Raw genomic sequence first — 21,705 nt, forward strand, 5'->3', positions numbered from 1 at the left:
TATTACACTTGGAATATTGTGTCCAGTTCTGGTCACCTCATTATAGGAAGGATGTGGATGCTTTGGAGAGGGTGCAGAGGAGATTGATCAGGATGCTGCCTGGATGTCTTATGAAGAAACGGCATGTCTTATGAAGAAAGGTTGAGGAAGCTAGGGCTTTTCTCACTGGAGTGAAGAAGGAAAAGAGGTGGCTTGATAGAGGTGTACAAGGTGATGAGAGGCATGAATAGAATGGATAGCCAGAGACTTTTCCCCAGGGTGGAAATGGCAGTCACGAGGGGACATAATTTTAAGGTGATTGGAGGAAGGTATAGGGGAGATGTCAGAGGTAGGTTCTTTACACAGAGAGTAGTGGGTGCATGGAATGCATTGCCAGCGGAGGTGGTGGGGTCAGAGTCATTAAGGACATTTAAGCGACTCTTGGATAGGCACATGGGCAGCAGTAAATTGAAGCGGTGTAGGTTAGGTTGATCTTAAATTAGGACAAATGGTTGGCACAACATCATGGGCCAAAGGGCCTGTATTGTGCTGTACTGTTATATGTTAACTTCCTTGGCTAACCATAGTTGATTTATCCTCTTCCTCGAATCCTTCTTCCGCACAGGGATATATTTATGTTGTGAGTCAAACTATTTTCATGAATGCCATTGCTGGTCAACCACCTTTTCTGCCACTCCAGCAAACTCTGCCTTCATTTCTTTGTAATTACCCTTAAAGTTTCACAACAGGGGGAGGGGGGGAGGGGCGGGGGGGGGGGGGGGGGGCAGAGTGAGAGTAGGGCCGATCAGGGATATTGGGGGGGGGGAGCTTGTTTCAGAACTGTTTCTGACCAAGCTGTATCTCATTCTCAAACTAAATGCTTAATTCTACCGTGATATATTGTCATACAGTAATGAGACTAATGGCTTATGGTCAGGGGATGGTTTAGCACATGGCTAAAGAGCTGGCTTTTAAAACAGACCAAGGCAGGCCAGCAGCATGGTTCAATTCCCGTACCAGCCTCCCTGAACAGGCGCCTGTGGCGACTAGGGGCTTTTCACAGTAACTTCATTTGAAGCCTACTTGTGACAATAAGCAATTTTCATTTCATTTCATTTTATGGTCTATTGGATTTTGACCTGGAGGCCGATGATATAGTCTAATAACTTCTCATATGCCCACACGTGAGGGGTTCTTTTTCTATGCCAGCGTATCTCATCTGTGTCCCACAATCCTCTGCAAATGTAGTAAACCAGTCAGTTACTTTCATCCAGTTGTTCTTGGAATAGAACAGGCTCCAAAGCCTGTGGACGAAGCACCCTCTGCTGTGGTGATGGGCAGGGATGAGTTATAGTGGGCCAACGTGTCAGTGAGGAGCAGCATTGCTTAGGTGTGAGTGATTGCTTACTCTTGATGGAAGTCCCAACATCAAGCCTAGTCTTTTTTAAGCAGATGCCTCAACGGCTGTGATCTCTGCCAAATCAAAAGGTTTTTCCAGCTAATTCACCATTACCAAGAATTGCTGGAGTTTGGGAATCAAGGGTGGAGTTGGGAACTGTCATTTTGAAGATTCTGTTGCTTCTTAGATTCAAATGATTTAGTACTTCTTCAAATTTAGCAGATGATTTGTTGATTCCTTGTCCAGCAATAATGACATCCACTATTGGGCCTCTCAAATAAAGCAATGCGCTAACTTGTTCAGCTTCGGTCTTTCCTACCAAACCAGAAGCAATTAAGTATCGAAGGGATCCTTTTCTCCAAAGTCCCCAATTTTCTGATTGATCGAGACCTTAGGAGAGCACATTTATCTGGAAGAATCAATTTCTGATTCATGATTAAAAAATTTAAGTCTCAGTTCAGCTTTAAAACGTTACTGAAATTCAAGGTGACGTTGCCATATAATGAAGCTAAAGCCTGCCTGTTGGGTTTGGCAGACTCCCACTGCAATGGCACACATGCTCAATTTTGAAAACATTTTAAGCAATGGTTTCTTGGATTGACTCACTTCAAACCTGTGCATTTCAGGGCAATGCTGATTCCTTTATCGTAGTTCTAAATACATTTTCTTTCTCCTTTTCATAGTATTCAAATGCCGGCTTGGGAACCTAGTTTTTTTGAGGGAGATTTTAAATGGTAATTTCTGACCGTTGAACTATTTAAAAGTTTCTCAAGACTTGCTTTTATCCTGGAAGTTAAATGTTTTAGCTCAACTGCTGCTAGATCTGCCTACTCTGCTCTCTGGGGAGTATTATGCTGCAGTGATGTCTGCCTTCAGCTTCAAAACATTTCTTTGGAGCTTGTTTGTGGCAATTTTTCTCTGCATGTCCGCATCTCAACTTTTTCTTCAGGTCAAAATGCTGCTTCAAATTTTTCTTCAATTCTTCAGGATTTTAGTTTTTCTCTGCATGTCTTTTTATTGTTTGGGGTTTTTCCATTCACTGCCACCATATTATTTGGTTTTAGATACCATTATTAATGTAGGTCTTAATGATATATTTGTCCCTTTGAGTAGGTTAACTATATGTATTAACTGCAAGAACTATGTACATATAAAGAGTAAAGGGTTCAAGCTAAGAGTTGTCTCCAAGCTGCTTGTGCACACAGCTCTGCCAACACTAGACTGAACCAGAGGGAGTGTGTCAGGTGTTTTCTTACATCATTGTATGTGCAGTCCTGTATTCAATCCCACATCAGCCCCAAATGTGCCAAATCCTTATACTACAGTTGGTCCCATGTGGACCACTAGACTGGATCCTCCTCCAACTGCAAGTTCCAGGGCAGATGTTTGAAACCTTGGTATCAGGAAGGCAACACAACCTATTTCAGCTCTTGGCTGCAAAGAACTGTGCTTATAGGGCAGCACGGTGGCGCAGTAGGTAGCACTGCTGCCTCATGGCGCCGAGGTCCCAGGTTCGATCCCGCTCTGGGTCACTGCCCATGTGGGGTTTGCACATTCTCCACGTGTCTGCGTAGGGTTTCAACCCACAATCCAAAGATGTACAGGGTAGGTTGATTGGCTATGCTAAATTGCCCCTTAATTGGAAAAAAAAAAATGAATTGGGTACTCTAAATTTTTTTTAAAATCTGTGCTTATCCTCCTGACCATTTGTCTTCTACCACCACTACATTCCTATTGGTTCTGTAGCCACCGGGGTTGGCCAACTCCTGACGTAAAATGGAGAACAGCAAAGGCTGCAGGGAAATTCAGCCAACACAGGCAGAAACTAGCAGGTGCAAGTTACTGTGTATTAAACTCTGCAAAGCCCAGACAGCATCGATACAAGCAGCCATCTGCATAATAATGTAGCAGCCATCTACATACTAATGAGCGAACCCCAGGTACAATCAAAACATTTGGGATAAACAAAGCCAAGTCAGACTCCCCGGCACCAGCAGGAGCCAACACAAAAGAGGTTAACGGACACCTCAAGACCGCCCATCGATCAGGGAACCGCGCCAGCATTGGAGAAATCGAACCAAGCGATTGGAATGAAGTCCAATCACTTGGAACCAGGTACAGGGTCCGCCCCGAAAGGCGGGAAGCCCCTGGGGACTATAAAGTTAAGCCCCAAGTTCAAATCGTTCTTCTTGACTGGGTCACTCAGCAACGCGAACCAACCCTTGACAGTGACCGGTGCAGCTGCCGCCAAGATCCAGTAAGTCTTAAGTCAATGCTCGCTACAAGATAGGTGCTCCTAGCTACCAATCCATACCAACTTCGAATCCCGCAGACTCAGAACCCGAACGAAAGGCCATTTGTTTCCCTGACCTGGTGGGCCAGTCCGAAGCTAAGTATAGGCCTGTTAGTTGTAGAAGTAGCTTAGAAGTAGAATGTATGCATGAGTAGCGATTACTGTGTATAATAAATGTGCTTTGATTTGAATCTTACTAATTGGTGTATTGAGTTATTGATCATTACTTGAACTTGAACCTTATGCCGGTATCATAAAGATACCTGGCGACTCGAGAGCAAAGGTTATAAAACAGAGCCAATTGAACCAACCAAAAGTTAGCAACAGTTCCCACTCCCCTGCTTGAATAGATTCCTGTACCATGGTGCTGAGTGCCTGTTAGAATTTTGGTTGAGGAATTCATAAAAAGAAAGTATTTGAACAGAGAGCAGATGGTGAAAAGAGGACCTGGAGATAGCAACCGCCACCTAGAAGAGCTACCCATTTGCTCATCCAGCACTTTCATCCATACAGGTTGCAAAAACCTTGAACCTGTTGGACAATTGCAGAGTCTGAGGCTCTTTCACTTTTACCCTCCTGGTCTCCATATTGCCTCACTCGCAATCACACCCTGCTGCTCCTGACCAAGTGCAAAGACCCAGTCTTCAGGATTTTGACTGCCTCCTTCTACAAAGTAACCTTTTCCCTCTCTGATGCATCAGAGGGTCTGCAGATCAGCCTCCAGCTCAATGACTGAGCCAAAGCTCTAGCCGCACACTGGTTTTGCCTGGATGATCCTGGTGTCCAGGAACTCCCACATTCTGCAGTAGCAACTCATCACTTGCCCAGGTTAGTTAATTTTTCTCAATTAATTTTGAATGAATAAACAATTTGTCGCCCAATACCTTTTCTGACTGCTCGTAAACCTTACCACAACTAATAAAAACATACAGTCTTTATAAAGTACATGTGTTTTGAAGAAAAATGAACAAAATATTCACCAACCAATCACTTATCAGCTATCCTGTGAGGTGTGGCAGTTTGATTTCTCTCATAATGCAGTCTCTTTGCTCTGGAGCCACAGACTGCCAGGTTTGGGTAGCTCTTCTAGGTGGCGGTTGCTATCTCCAGGTCCTCTTTTCACCATCTGCTCTCTGTGCAAATACTTTCTTTTTATGAATTCCTCAACCAAAATTCTAACAGGCACTCAGCGCACCCCCCCCCCCCCCCCCACCCCCCGCCCCATCCAAGAGAACTCTGAAGAAATAAATGTCGTCTTTGATACAACTAATAGCATCTTCATGATGAATATGTTATAAGCAGCACCTTTGTAATTTACTCTTCCTGTAATGGAATGTCTCAATTTCTTTATTCCTTTACTTCACAACTTACATCAAAGGAGCATTTGGCTTTCAAATATTTATCGGTTCAACAAACTGAGAATGGTGTAATTTGCACAATAGAGTGGTTTTCCATCTTCATTTCCAGAATGGTAATCTGCAGAGACGGATCACACATTCTTTCTCACCCATTTGATTTTTGTTCTGTAATGGAATGAAAATCAGATGGGTTCTAACAAAGGACATGACTATTTCAGTAGCAAGAATTGGAAATTTATCCCTATAACTCACTTATTCGGTAAAGGCAACATATAATCAACTTATTTCAGATTGCCAGCTTCTGGAGTATTTTGCTGTTACATTATATATAATCAACTTCATTCGGAGATGGATAAAGGTTTCCCATTCGTAATCACCATCCTTTTCCCCCATAGTCAAATACTCTGCTGATCTCATTGTCCAGACGCTTGAGACAGCCACATCTTCAAGAGAGGAGATAGAAAGAAATTAGACAGCATCAAGAGTGATGCAACTTTATCACCAGTCACTTTAGCTTTAAGACTTAGATTTATTTTGGAAACCGGATTAGGATCACTGAGCCACTAATATGAAATCCCCCAGATTAGAGAGGAGTAAGCCGCAGTATGTACAGCACCTGATGCAGTCATCTATTCTACTCAATCTGCAAACACTTACTGAACCAAGCTGTCTCTGATGCTGGTTGGAATTTAACCAAGTCAACAATCCTCTGCTTTGTCAGGCAGTAATCATAAATAAGCTGCCATCAACATTACAATACCTCAACATTGGACTCCATTCCCATCACCACCCCCATACCTGCAGTTAGCATAACACAGTCACTTTTTCAGTTAAATTAGAGCTTGGCTGGACTTTCCTTCCCGAGGCGAGAGATATAAAAAGGGATCAAGGGCTGGATTCTCTGGCCACATTCACCCAGCGACCGGAGAATCCCGCCCGTGGTCAATGGAGTTCTCCACGTGGCTCACCCGGGGTATTCTTGCAGTGGGTGGGGCAGGAGAATCCAGCCCCAAGTCTGTTTGCATGTGTCAAATCCACCCACTGCACTGGGGGAAAGTCACTCACCTGTGATTTTTCTATCGGCGTGGTCAATTAATGTCCACAAGACAGGCACACTGCCCTTAGGCTCTCAAAGCTGGAGAGTCACGAGATGCTTTCCAGTTTGGAGGGAAACAGCCTGTAATATTAAGCAAGCAGGAGGGAGGGTGCTTCAAGATCCGGGCACCCTGGGCGGGATTCACCGACCCCCCCACTGGGTCGGAGAATCACTGGGGGCGGGGGGGGGGCAGCGTGAATCCCGCCTCTCCGACGCCAACTGTCAAATTCTCCGACGCTGGTTTTCGTGCTGGGGCGGGGATCGCGCCGCACCGGTCAGGGGCCTTTGGCAGCGCCCCCCAGTAATTCTCTGGGCCCTGATGGCCCGAGAGGCCACCCGTTTTCGGACAGTCCCGCCGGCGTGAAATGGACATGGTCCATCCCGGTGGGACCCGGCTTGGAGGGTGGTTAGCGGGGTCCTCGGGGCGGGGGGGGGGGGGCGGTGGGGGGATCCGGCCCTGGGGGGACCCCCACGGTGGCCTGGCCCACGATCAGTGCCCACCGATCTACGGGCAGGCCTGTGCCGTGGGGGCACTCTTTCCCTCCGCGCCGACCTCTGTATGGCTCGGCCATGGCCGGCGCGGAGAAGAAATCCCCTGCGCTTGCGCAGGAAACATGCCGGCAGTTATGCGCATGCACCAGAACACGCCGGCAGCTCTGCGCATGCGACGAATCGTGCCAATTGGGCGCAGCACCAACACCTCCAGCGCCAGCCTAGCCCCCGGAAGTGCGGAGGATTCCGCAACTTCCGGGAGGCCCAGCGCCGGACTGGTTTGCGCCGCTCTTGCCGCCGGTACGGGCCGCCCCGCCAATTGCATTTATAGAGTGTTTAATTTTAAAGCCATTGTCCAAAGTGATGCAGCAGTTTTCACATTCTTTATCAATTTGAAGAGGACGTGCAAAATTAATTGATTAACAAAACTTTTCAATTATTAAACTCAATAAGAGCCCTGTATAAAAGCATTGTGAATAAGGTTAATTGTCACTCACATTTTACATCAAATGAAAAACAAGCCTTAGATATTAATATGAATTATCTAGACGACTGCACAATGTAACTATTAGGTCACTTTTAAATGCAGCAAACTAATACAAGTTTGTTTACATAATGCCACATTGAAATATTTTTCTTTCAAGCAATGAGCAGAATGATCTCCTTCTGCGGCATAATGGTTCTATGATTTTACTTTCTCCGTGCAGAGTGTGTTCCAAGGTTAATACTCATTTAGCCAAAATAAAATGATACTGTATTACCATAGTTGAAGGGTGGCATTGCCTGAATAGTTCTCGAGTTGATTCTGTTCTTGTCAAATGCAGGAACATCATTCTTCAGAAACTGTCAGAATGCCAACACGTCAGCTGTTGGTTAAATAGTTTGCAGCAACAATTACATGTGCTACACCCGGAGCTATTGAAGTTTTATGATTTTACTTCTGCAGCTTTCACAGAACATTTTCAGTGTTTTGTGACAGATACAGTTATTACATCACTAATCTTGCCATTGGTGTTTTCTCCATTTAGAAGGCACTTCATCAAGCAGCGGCATTCCTTCAAACTATCAATACTGTAATCATTATTAACACAAACAAATTTCCTTCAAGCTGTACTTGTGCTTTGTGTCATTTGTTGGAAGGCTCAGCAGAGTTTTGTTGGTTCTTCTGCAGCTCAGGAGCGCCAGGGATTTCAGCATCCTGCCACCAATTAAGATGATGGCAAATATAAGCTGAAAAGGTTCAGCCGACTTGCATTCTAATGTGCCCAAGTTGCAAACTGCTCTTCATGAAAACATTTTGTTTTCCCTTTTTGAAATGACTTGTGTCTCCACCACTGTAATTAGTTTAACTGAACTCACTACACATCCACACACCAACAGTCTGAACAGGATGTTAATCAGGAGCAAATTTAATCAGTGAAACAATAGGTCTTGCTTAAATTGACATGAGCAAAATGAAACACCTGCTTGGGAGTACGTCTCAGGGCTATCCTGAGCACAGTGCGGCCAGCATTATTTTTATATTGAATCAGGGAAATGCAGTTGATTGTGTGTAAGTACTCAGCATACAGGTGAAAGTCAAAAAAATTTGCTGTGCTTCCATTTCACATTAATTCTTCTGTCATCTAGCAATTGTTCACTCACTCAGGTAACACATGAGAGAGATGACTAACAGAACACACAGGGTACAGTCTGTTATAACATGCCTTTACTAATATCTGAAGCTGTCCCATGCTATCACAATGTGCACTGAATCATAAATACAGCAGACTTTTATATTTACATTTTGATTGTTAAGATTTCTGCTCCTATTAGATTGGTCAGTAAATTTCTGCTTTTCAGACATCATTCAAGATTGTTGGTTTACAACGCTAAAAAGTGGGCTCCGGGCAATAGTTTAATAACATTTATTTGATTAATTGACACCCTCTGGAAAAAAAGAAGCAAACAAGAAAGAAACAGAAGCACTGGCAACCTTTCCATATTTGGGAATATTAAGTCTAGTGTAAAGAATATTAAGTCTAATAACTGCAGTGCTGGTTTTATTTATATATGGTTTACACATGCAGAGCTCAGTGAAAAGGTTAAGCTCTGCTTCAACCCAATATCCACTGGACAAAATAAATGTAATCTACTTGTGATGAGGCATTGCCTTCAGCATATAGTTTCAATGTGAAAGGAATCTAAAGGACAATTCCAATCTGGATTGAATAATAAGGAATGCAATACGTGCCAACACGAAAAGAATCGAGGGTGTTGCACTCCACTGCAGCTTTCTGTCCCGGAGTGATAAACTTGATCACATAATTTATCAAACAAACTGAATCTGATCTGAATCAGGAACTGATTAACTAAAAGTTGACTGTCTGAACATAGGGTAATAGCTTACAAGAAAAAAGTAGTTCAAATGGAGCTCTTAACCCTGATGCCATACGAGATCCAACATTCAAATATCTTTCTTTGAATTAGAAAAGACAAATCCATGAAAATAATAGATTGCACAATGAGATGTCATTTTTCAGGGGCATCAATTACTTCCAGTGCTGGTGAGCAAATTATATATTGAAAAATATTCTTTTTTTAACTATGGAAATAACAGTTAATTTTTTTGTTCATTATGCAATACATTGTCGCATAAAAATAAGGCAGTAAAAAAGAAAATGTGCTATTGCTTTTGTGCTAACAACATTTTCAGTATAAATTTGGATTATTGCTCTCCTATATGGAGAGCACAGCAGTCCATCTGGGTCTCAGATGGCTGGAAGCTGTCATCAGGCAGAGAGCAGAACAATATAGAACAGATCCTTAGAATGAATTGGTGTGTTAAAAAGCTATTTACATTATAATACAGAAACTGATAGTGACATGTGAAGGTGTGAAAACATTTTACCCTTACCTTTCAGAATGTTCCTGACTCTTTAGCAGGATTTCCATTTTCTTCATGAGCATTCAAACCTGGTCTGCTTTTAAATGAGCTTCCAATCCCCGAACCACCAGATGCAAATGATGTGCAGGAAGAAATACAATTTTTGTCTCCCTTTTAAAATAAGGAACACTATCTTGCTGCATACTCGGTCATTTGGTCAATACGAACTCACAAAAAGGCCAGACGAAAAATGAAAAAGGGTCGAAAATTTGGAGAAAAATTAGATTTCCTCAAAAGCAAAAGAAGTGTGGCTGTTCAACACAAAAACATGCCTCATTGCCGATACAAAAATATGGTCTCATGGCTGAAATTAACAAAAACATTCTGGATTGAACAGAGAAAGTCTGATCGTATGATCAAATTTAGGTTCAATTCAACTTCCCAAATGACTTTAACACTCATCCCATCACTAACCATGTTATTAAGCATTGTTGGAGTTAGAAGCTTTTAGGGGAGTGTCACAGCTATTCAACTATAGCATCCCTCATTCCCCTGACTGACCAGGTGACAGAGTTCTTGTTTAAGATCTTTATTCAAGCTATAGCAGGGGAATCTGTTTCCCACCATGTGGTCTACAAGTTCCCTGAGCAAAGTAATTATACTATTAGACGCAACTACAAGTAATTTATATATACACACCAATTGAAATTGTACACTTATTTGTAATCTAATCACAACGAAAAGCTTTGTTTACTTCATTTGCTTCCCACAGTAGCATTTAACCAACTACAGCAACTCCTTGCTTGTCTAATTACAATATTCAATCAACAAGGCACATACACATAGCTATATTATCAATAAACACATATCCATGTTCCTTGACCATCCAGCACACTGAACAGTGACTTGTAGGTTCTATCAAAACTTATTGACAGTCCTGGGCAGTTATCTGGAGAGCAGTGATATATCTAGTTATAGCCCTTTTGTGGTCTATCAAAATTCCCTTGTCCTGTGTTTATGCAGCTGTACTCTACAGCCCAAGCAATTTCCCAGGAAGGAAACAATAGTCAATGATTTAAGGACAGGACGGTGGTGCAGTGGGTTAGCCCTGTTGCCTCACAGCGCCGAGGTCCCAGGTTCGATACTGGCTCTGGGTCACTGTCCGTGTGGAGTTTGCACCTTCTCCCCATGTTTACCTGGGTTTCGTCCCCACAACCTAAAGATATGCAAGGTAGGTGGATTGAACACGCTAAATTGCCCCTTAATTGGAAAAAAAATGAATTGGGTACACTAAATTTATTTTAAAAAGAGAATAGTCAATGATTTGTAACCTCTTCGCCCCCCCCCCCCCCCTTTTTGGCTCTTGGCGTTACCCAAATGGACCAAATTAGTAGTCAACAGCTCCTCTCCCCAACATCTTTCTTTTTTGAACAGTAGACACTACACATAGACTTGAATTCCATACTCAATGCATAACTTGGTCAGTGAAAGGTGCTGCTTATTAACGAATTGCCAGCTACAATGCAGTATAATCAATAAGGTTATTGGGTGGCACGGTTGCAAAGTGGTTAGCACTGCTGCCTCAGTGCCAGTGACCCAGGTACAATTCGAAACTTTGGTGCCTGTGCGGAGTTTGCGTGTTCTCCCAGTGTTCACGTGGGTTTCCTCAAGGTGCTCCTGTTTCCTCCCACAGTCCAGCTCCTGTTTCCTCCCACAGTCCAAAAATGTGCAGGTTTAGGTGGATTGGTTATGATCAATACTCAGGGTTACTGTGATAGGATGGGGGAGTGGGTCTGGATGGAATACTCTTTCGGAAAGTCAGTGCAGACTTGATGGGCCAAATGGCCTCTTTCTGCACTGCAGGGATTCTTATGTATTCAAATTGGCCTAAATGAGGCAAGACTTATTCTTAATTGGCTTAAAAGGTGCATGATGAATCTGTGATTGGTTTAATTGGTTTCTCGAGGGTGTAACAACATGTGTATTGTAAGGAATACAAAGGGGTAACAATAATATGTGAATACTTCTCACCACTAGATGGCGATAAGGAGCAGTCGTATAAATAGCTTGCGACTCTTGGGATTCTGAGAGAAGGTGGTTCGGCCTTAGATAGGTTAGTTGCGTAGCATAGAGTTCTGGTAAGAGATATCGTATTGTTCTATTTAATAACTTATTCCTTGTTGACTGGTTAGAATCTCTAATTTAGTCGTGTAAATAAATCAGCTTTGTTCAATAACTCAGCTTGGGTGTTCTTTGTCAACATTATGTTCTCAAGACATCGTGATAGACCCAAAGGAGGTCACAATAGGTTAATGGCCATCTATTGATACAATTTCACATGGTCTCCTATTTTGCGCAAAACCAAGTAAACCGATTCAAATAACCTCAGGATCCCATAACCCATTGACTGGTCCTCAAGTTATTACTTGTGGGGTCATCCCACCCATTAACATTTATTTCTGTGACTTATTGCTAAGGTAACAGAATGTTTCAAAATCTCCCTTGCCCATTTGTTCAGCATGGGGGAAATATGCTGTCATGCCTCCATGATTAGTAGTTTGAGGCCATTGTCTCAAAAATTTCATTTCATTGGACAGATTATCTGAGAATTACAATTATTCCTTGCTGGTTGCTTGGAATGAGTTACTTTAGTTTTAAATTACACAAAGTCTGTACAAAATACATATCAATGTTTGAAAGTGATTGGTCTGCTAAATATAATAGTACATTCAACTAAAGAACTGAAGAGTTACAAAAATAAATTCTAGAACTTAATTCTAAGCTCACAAAATCAAAAGATTGTTACCCTTGATTGATCTGTGCAACAAAAAATCCATTTTATTTTTTATTTCAGTTTCCTCTCACAATTGTTTTGTTAAATTCCATAATCTATTGTATCTTGAATGTGATCTCTGAATAATGTTAACTTAGATTGACACTCCTTACCTGAAGATTACCTCACTCAGTGTCATTAAAAATAACATGCATGGATTGAAAATATTCTGTGACTCTCCATTGATCTGTATCCACCTTGTGAATAGTTCTCACCAGGTTTATTTGCCAACAGGCCCTTAATTACTCCAATCTAAACTATTTACCATTTCACTTTAATTTGGCTAATTTTGACAGGTATTGGTGTGTTTAACTTTATCACAGTTGTTTTCAAAATTGTTTCTCTATCGAGTACGTGCTCGTGCTTGATCATTTAAAAAAATTTTTTTTTTTTTAAAGAAAAAGAGTACCCAATTATTATTTTTCAATTATGGGGCAATTTAGCACAGCCAATCCACCCAACCTGGGTTGTCGGGGTGGAAACCATGCAGATACAGGGAGAATGTGCAAACTCCACATGGACAGTGATCCGGGGCTTGGATCAAACCCGGGTCCTCAGCTCTGTGAGGCAGTAGTGCAAACCACTGCGACACCCCGGTGCTTGATCATTTAATGATGTTGTTTCACTCCACTGGCCCCATTAACCGTTTCATGCCATGTTACTTATCAGGTAGTGTGCATGCTTACGACCTGTTCTCTAATGCATTATTGCAAATATGTTGAAACTCTTGAATGGGCCCATTTTAAACTGGTTTCCTGCATATTAGTTACTTCACATGTAACTCATCTGCACACTTCGACAGTGCCCCAAGTATCATGCCACACATTCTTAAATTCCTTGTGACCTTATCAAAAGATCTCAAGTTATTGCTTATCCCTCCACATATGACTTAAGTGCTTCAGTTGGTTACCAGAGTATCAAATTTTACTTTAAATTAGAAGACAAAAAGACAGACAACAACATAATCACCAAGAGAAAACTATAAATGTATTTGCTTCATCTACGCTTTCCTTTTGCTTGAATCTACATTAATGCCAGATTGAAGTGTTCCAGTGAAATGCACCCAGTAGCTTAATCTGCATTTGCTGTTTAGATTTCCTGTCTCGATCTTCTACCCTTAATTACTTAATCCTATCCAGTTTGATGTATCCCACTAGTGACTTTCCTATCCCAATTATGGGTTGGCATGGTGGCACAGTGGTTAGCACTGTGGCCTCTCAACGCCAGGGATCCAGATTCGATTCGGACTTCGGATGACCATGTGGAGTTTGCATTTTCTCCCCATGCCTGCATGGGTTTCCTCCAGGCGCTCTGGTTTCCTCCCACTGTCCAATGATGTGCAGGTTAGGTGGATTGGCTATGATAGTGTGGGGTTTGGGCCTCGGTAGGGTGTTTTTTCAGAAGATCGGTGCAGACTCAATGGGCCGAATGGTCCTCTTCTGCACTGTGGTGATGCTATGGTTCCATGATAAGCGCTGGAGAAATCTTGTAGTCCAATAAAATATTCCCTTATCTTTAAAACAGAATTCAAACATAAATATATTTCTATTGCTTGTTCTTGATCTTAGATTACATAATTTTAAAAAATAACTTGCAAAATTACATTGCCCTTTTTGCATCCCATCCTTGTCGACATGAGTTAGGGGCTATTCAACTATAGTGTGCTCACTCCCCTGACTGACCAGGCAACACTTGAAATTCTCATTTCAGATCTTTATTCAAGCAAGAGCAAGGGAACCCATTTCCCTCCACGTGGTCCATAAGTTCCCCGAACAAAGGAATGCAACAGAAATTATACCTTTAGCCACAGTTACAAATAATTATATACACCAATCGAAATTGGGTATAATTACCATTGCGTATTCCTTTATTCGGTGATCTTGCGGGTCATGTGATGGAAACGGATTCCCCTACAATAGCTTGAATAATGATCTTAAATAAGAACTTCAAGTGTTGTCTGGTCAGTCAGGGGAGTGAGGAACACTCTCATCAAAAGCTATGAAACTCCTCTCACACAAGCCTTTACTTCTATTTTGCATACATCATTTCATTAATGAGCACAATTTACAGACTACTCGGAAATGGTAAAGGAACAGAATTAGTAACAAATGCTGAATTAACAATCCAATATAGATCTTCACAAATAAACTCAATGATAAAAACATTTAACAAAAAATAATGATCTTATGTAATGTGGGCATCACTGACCTAGACCAGCATTTATTGCCCATCCCCAGTTGCCCTTGAGCAGACATTTAAGAGTCAACCACATTTCTGTGGGTCTGGAGTCACATGCAAGCCAGGTCAGGATTACTTCCCTAAAAAGGAAGGAGAATTTAATGACTATGGTTGGAATTTGGAATTTTCAATTTTGGAGACCAAGTCAAGTGACAGGTGGGAATATTAGTGTGACTCCTACTGGGCAGCAGGCTGGTTGGACGTGCATGATCTTCCACTGATTAGCTTACTAATTATGCATCAGTGAGGAGTTTGGCAAATCTCATGGAGTGGGACAATAGCTGCCCTCCTGACCCGCCATCACCTAATGGGATTGAATGTCCTGGCACAATATTTAAGAGGCACCTGGACAGAAATTCACTCAATGCAGACCAAGACCTCTGTATTTGACCAGGACCTCTGTTACTCCTCCAGAGTCCTTATGACCACAGCTTGGATTGGAGAAGCAGGCAGATATGAAATTAAATGAAATGAAAATCGCTTATTGCCCCAAGTAGGCTTCAAATGAAGTTACTGAGCAACCATATCTCAGTATATATGAAGGTGCCTTCGGCATTGCCTTTCTTTGTGCTGATCTCTGGGTGGCATGGTGGTACACTGGCTAGCATTGCTGCCGCACAGCGCTAGGGACCCGGGTACAATTCCAACCTTGGGTGATTTTGTGTGTCGAGTTTTCACATTCTCAGTTTTCTCCCACAGTCCAAAGATATGCAGGCTTGGTGGATTGACCATGTCAAATTGTCTTAGAATCAGAGACCATTGCCTTGGCAGCATAAAGACACCTCATAAGCCCTCATCAGCCACGACCATTCTCCAGCAAAGCTGATGCTTGGAGTCATGGGTTAGCTCGTGTCCACCAGCTGTTCCCCTTTGAAGCATCCACTGCTCACCGTACCCCTGACTGCAGCGGCAAATGGCACAGAATTAATGACAGCTCCACACCTTGCTGGGATCTCAATGTTAAGAATCCCATGAGTCAGGAACAAACTTACTACAATGCGGACTTCACCATAGAGAGAACACAATCGAGACTTCATTTGCCTCAATTATCAATCCCCTTAATCGACAAGATGTGCTGAACTTGACTCCAACCACCAAAAAAGACACTCATCCCATGTTGAGGAATCTCACTGACTAACTGTATGGTCAACATCAAATTGAAAAAATGGTGCGTATCACTTTTCAAACTCGCCCCAACATCTTCGACCCCCCTCCATCATCCCACCAACAAGCCTTATCTCAATAGGCCAACTTGATATCAGCATTTCATCACCTCTGTCGATTAAGTTTAGAGTGCCCAATTCATTTTTTTCAATTAAGGGGCAATTTAGCGTGGCTAATCCACCTAGCCTGCACATCTTTGGGTTGTGGGGGCGAAACCCGCGCAAACACGGGGAGAATGTGCAAACTCCACAATGTTTGCGACTGGCACTCGAGAAGCAAAATAATCAAGGAGGGGAAAGGGGTGACATTACAGAAATGTACAGCATGTGAAGAGTTAATGTAATGTTGCAATTAGCCACTAGGTGGAGCTAGGGACAGTACTATAAAAGGTACTGACTCCTAGGCTTCTGAGAGTGGAGTAGGGGAAAGGAGACTGTAGTGAAGTGCATAGTAGAGCTAGGGAAGATAGAATATAGTTACAGTTAGAGTATAGAGATACTGTTAGTGAGTGTAGTTTAATATAATCTATTTGTTTACTGTAGAAATAAGTGTTGAACGTTAATTTTAGTGTAAATAAATTTAGCTTTGCTGATGAATATCGCTTCTAGTGTCTTTGTGAATACTACGCTTTCCATCCCAAAGTCAACCTCACAAAGATCACCACAAAAGGTACAACATCGACCATCAAGTTGTGCGCGTCTGCCACTTACATGCAGTTGTAAAATTGAACATTGTAAAAAAAAAAATTTTTTAAATTTTTTGTCTCCAATTGGGTACCTCGCCCTGGATCCCATGAGATTTAATCTTTTTTTTTAAACATAAATTTAGAGTACCCAATTCATTTTTTCCAATTAAGGGGCAATTTAGTGTGGCCAATCCACCTACCCTGCACATCTTTGTGTTGTGGGGGCGAAGCCCACGCCAACATGGGGAGAATGTGCAAACTCCACACGGACAGTGACCCAGAGCTGGGATCAAACCTGGGACCTCGGCGCCATGAGGCAGGAGGGCTAACCCACTGCGCCACCGTGCTGCCCACCTGAACATTGTAAATTTTTGCCAATGTGGAATTTAAATTTGGAGGTCGAGCCTAATTTGGGTTTGGTGGTCTTTTGATTAGCATGCAATGGATGCTGATGAATGCAAGAGGGTTCCCGCTGTTGGGGGAAGTAAATTCAGCCCAATTTCACTATTTTTATGCCATTTTTAAGATGGTTTCATATAATGCTCAGTTTTCCAACCAAACTAAAATAGTGGACATTTCACAACTCTCACATTTTATTATATACTTCTGTTTTTCTCCTCAACTTTTGAGTTTACTCTTCTGAAGGGCAACAATCTACTCTTGGGGCTATTTAAAGCTCAAAACATTACAGCTGAGCAGGTCCGATCCTCAGACAGCATCCAAGAATGACCTCCAAAATATTGTGGCCGATGAAAGCAGACCCATTAACAAAGCACAAAACACAATCTGGAATTGGAAGTCCCACTCGATATGTTCACTCACAAGCTACCAGTTACTACTTCGAAGGTTGCATATCTTCATGTGTCACATGTTTTGATTCTCTGTTTACAGTATCTTTATAATAAATCAGTTATTTGATGGTAGATAGTGTCTTTGCTAAAGCTATTGTAGACAGGCGATCAAAAGGATTTATTTAGCCCGAGGGACGACATGAAATTGAGGCCTGCTCTCCTCTGTTGACTACATTCCAGCACACGAGACCTCAAGTCAACTTTCTCATGAGATTCAAATTGCAGCAGCCAGCAGGGTAGTGAGAGGGGAAGAAGAAAGAATGAATGGGAAGAAATGGCCAAACTCGGTGTGAACTGTATATGTCATCCTTCCAAGACAGTCCCATTTGTAATCTACACATTTAGAGGTTTTGAAAACCTGTGATAATAAATATTCTTCAAACCTTTCCTTTCTTCATTCTTTGTAAATATGGAAGCTCTTTAGTTATAGAGTGTAGTTTCATGGGCACACAAATGGAAGATGTTCACTTAAGTATCTTAATGGACCTCTTCCATTACTGCCACATTCCATCACACTCTTCTCTTCGCCTCTGCGAAATCTCATTTCTCCTCTTCTGTCACTGACAATGTGTGTCAATGACAGTGAAAATTTACCAGGATGATGGCAGAAATTATAAGTTAGACCATTGACAAAGGTTGAGCTTTTTCATTGTGAGCTGAGACGGTTAAGAGATGTTTCCTAGGAGTTTTCAAAATTCCAGAAGATTTTGAAGGGAATAAATAGTAAGTTTGTTACGATAAGTTAAGCTTTCAGAAGCAGCACAGAATCAAGATCATTACTCGAAGAATGAAAGTTAGAAGATTTTTATTCTCCTACGGATTATCTGAGATTTTATAATGCTATTGGGTGTTTTGTTTTAGTTTTTAGTACCCAGATCAGAAACAGGTAATTAAAACAAAATGTTTCCAAACAAGATATAAGGGAAATTATTTACTAATGACAAAGGAATTAGATAAATATTTCAAAATGTAAACATATATGCAGCCAGCACAGAGCAAAGGATGTACAGCAAATAGTTTCAGTTGTAGCATTAGGTTCACACATAGCCAAAACAAAATACATAGGACTGTAATTTCTGTTAATCAGTACAAAGAAATGTGTTATCTTCACATGGAACCATAGAACAAATGTTAACCCACAACTATTCATGAGTGGGAGTTAAAAATCCGCCAGGTTTTCACCAGATCTGTGCAGAGAATTGCTGCTGTGTTTCATAAGCTTACCTGCAAGATTCTAACATTTCCTGAGGATTTATTTTTGTTATGTTAGATGTTGTTAATTTAGAACGTTCTGATAGAGACTCACACTTGCCTCACCCTGGCAGTTTGTCCCAATCTTCTCACCTGACAACATCCCAGATATTATTATCACCATCGCTGGCTGTGTCCTGTTCCACTGACAGAGCAGACCCAGCAGAGGTGGTGGCACAGTGTTATGCAGCTGGGAAAGGGTTGCCTGTGAGTCAGCAAAATCAACTCCAGATCCCATGAAGTCTCATGAAATCAGGTCAAACATTTATAAGGAAACATCCAACTGAGTACTAAGCAAACCCTACCCCTGCCCAACTCTCAGCTAATGAATCAGTATATCTCCACATTGAACACCGTTTGGGAGAAGTACTGAGGGCAGCAAAGGTGCAGAATGTACTCTGGGTAGAGGACTTCAATGTCCAACAACCAAGAATGACTCAGTAACACTACTACTGACTGAGCTGGTTGGATCTTAAAGGACAAAGCTGCTTGACTGGGTCTGCGACAGGTAGTGAGGAAGCCTACAAGAGGGCAAAATATACTTGATTATATCCCCACCAACCTGGCTGCTGCAGATGCATCTGTCCATGACATGAATGTGTCTTCACATTCGATTCACGCCATGTGATATCAAGAAACAGCTGAAGTAATTGGATATTGCAAAGACTATGGGCCGTGACAATATTCCAGCAATAGTACGGGAGACTTGTGCTTCAGAACTTGCTATGCCTTTGGCCAAGCTGTTCCAGTACTGCTATGACACTGGCATCTACACGGTAAAGTGATGGAAGGAGCCATAAATAGTGTGATCAAGAGGCACTTGCTTAGCAATAACCTGCTCACTGACACTAGCTCTTGACTTTATTATAATCTTGGTTTAAACATGCAAAAAGAGCTGAACTGCAGGGGTGAGCAGCGACTTACTGCCCTTGACATTATAACATTTGACCAAATGTGATATCAAGGAGCCCCAGCAGATCTGGAGACAATGGGAATCAGTGGAAAACTTTCCTCGGGATGGAGATATACATAGCACAAAGGAAGATGGTTGTTGTCGGTCAATTACCTCAGTTCCATGACATTAATACAGGAGTTCTTAAGGGTAGTGTCCTCTGCCGAACCATCTTCAGCTGCTTCATCAATGACCTTCCTTCCATCATAAGGTCAAAAGTGGGGACGCTCACCGATGACTGCACAATGTTCATGAACATTCGTGACCCCTTAGATGTTAAAGCAGTCCATGTCCAAACACAGCAAGATGTGGTCAATATCCAGGCTTGGAATAAAAAGGGAAAGGAACATTTGTGCTATGGAAGTGTCAGGCACTGACCATCTCCAATAAGGCAGTACCAAACCATCTCCCCTTGAAATTCAATGGCATTACCGTCACTAAATCTTCCTCTATCAACAATCTCGGGATTGACAAGAAACAGAACTAGACCAGCCATATAAAAATTGAGACTGCAAGAGCAGGTCAGAGGCTAGGAATCCTGCGGTGAGTAACTCACCTCCTGATTCCCCAAAGTCTATCCAAAATCTACAAGGCACAAGTCGGGAATGTGATGGAATATTGTCTATTTGCCTGGATGAGTACAGCTCCAATAAAACACAAGAAGCTCAACATCATCCAGTGCAAAGCAGCTCACTTGATTGGCACCCCTTCCATAAACATTCATGCCCTCCACCCCCAACGAACAATGGCAGCAGTGTGTACCATCTACAAGATGTAGGTACTCACCAAGGCTCCTTTGGGAAAGCCACCCAAACCCATGAACACTACTATCTGGAAGGACAAGAGCAGCAAACCTCTGGAAGTTCCTCTCCAAGCTACTCCCCATCCTGACTTGGAAATATATTACCTTTCGAATACTGTTCCTGGGTCAAAATCTTTTAACCCTCTCCCTTACAGCACTGTGGGTGTACCTGCACCCTCAGGGACTGCAGCAGTTCAAGGCAACAGCTCACCACCACCTTCGTAAGAGCAATTAGGGTTGGGCAAAAAATGTTGGCCCAGCCAGCAATGCCAACATTCTGCGAATTATTTTTTTGAAAAATGCTACTTATTTCTTACAAATCCTGAATTTTATGCATTTTCTTTCTTTTACCACTTCAAGCCTTTTGCCAACCAATTTGTCAACAAAATGCAGCTTCGTTCCCAACATGCTGAATGAGCTGTTTGATTTCCACAGTATGCAGTCTCTCTTTTGTCCTGACAACATCCTGAAGCACTGCCTGAGTGCCTGCCTGCTTTGGAAGTTGCACCCTCTGCACATGTTATAATCAGCAGATGCTCTCTTGATTTAATTTGTCTCTGGCTAAGTTATTGGTTACTTTGCAAACAGAGGGTCCTCTCCAGAGATTTTGTTGTAATGCATGAATCTCCTTTGTGAGAATGTTTTGAGTTAATTTATAATTTCATCTCCGATTCAGAATGGACTGAGTCACATGGGGAACCCTTTTGTCAGAGCAAACATCTGGGGCACTGATTGCAGGGAACCACTAAAAAACATGGGAGGCATCAGCAGAGGAGCAACAGGATAGATGAAGCATGAATGACAGTGTAGTTTCTGCAGAGATATCAACAGAGGGAGACTGACCCTGGCAGCAAGTCAGGAATGTAACAGCAAGAATACAAGCATGACTGAGCAGTAAAGGAAATAGATCAAACCCAGTGGAACTTGCTTCTGACATTCTATCCTGGCAGTATCTCAAGCTTTGTCCAGATAATTTCTTCATAACTTGGTTGCGGCTAACTCTAGTGAAAAGAGGGATGGAACCACAGCTAGAGCAGATGATGGCAACTGTGCTGATTTATTAACACTGCCAACAAGAAGCATATTAAGTCCAGTCTAAGCTACTGTAAACTTAATACTTGATATCAGAGTCTAACATCACAAAATGCAACTTTTATTCAGTGGTGCCCTTCATGTGGTATCCCCAACTTTCATTCAGCCTTGATTTTCACACCCAATGTTTTAAGTGTAAATCAGTGATTTGGTTCCCCTTCATCCTAAGAATCAAAATGAAATTCATTCCAGTGATTAGCAACTCGGGATTAATCAGAACAATCTTGGCTGTTGTTGTGTCTGCAATCAGTAATCAGATAAACGAGGCCATTGTTCTGAAGTGGAAGCAATGCTTCATTTCCTCAATTGGCATACAAATACATCCTATCTGACTGACCTACACTACAACCTTTT

This window comes from Scyliorhinus torazame, chromosome 8 (genome assembly GCF_047496885.1).
Source record: "Scyliorhinus torazame isolate Kashiwa2021f chromosome 8, sScyTor2.1, whole genome shotgun sequence".
Classification (NCBI taxonomy): domain Eukaryota; kingdom Metazoa; phylum Chordata; class Chondrichthyes; order Carcharhiniformes; family Scyliorhinidae; genus Scyliorhinus; species Scyliorhinus torazame.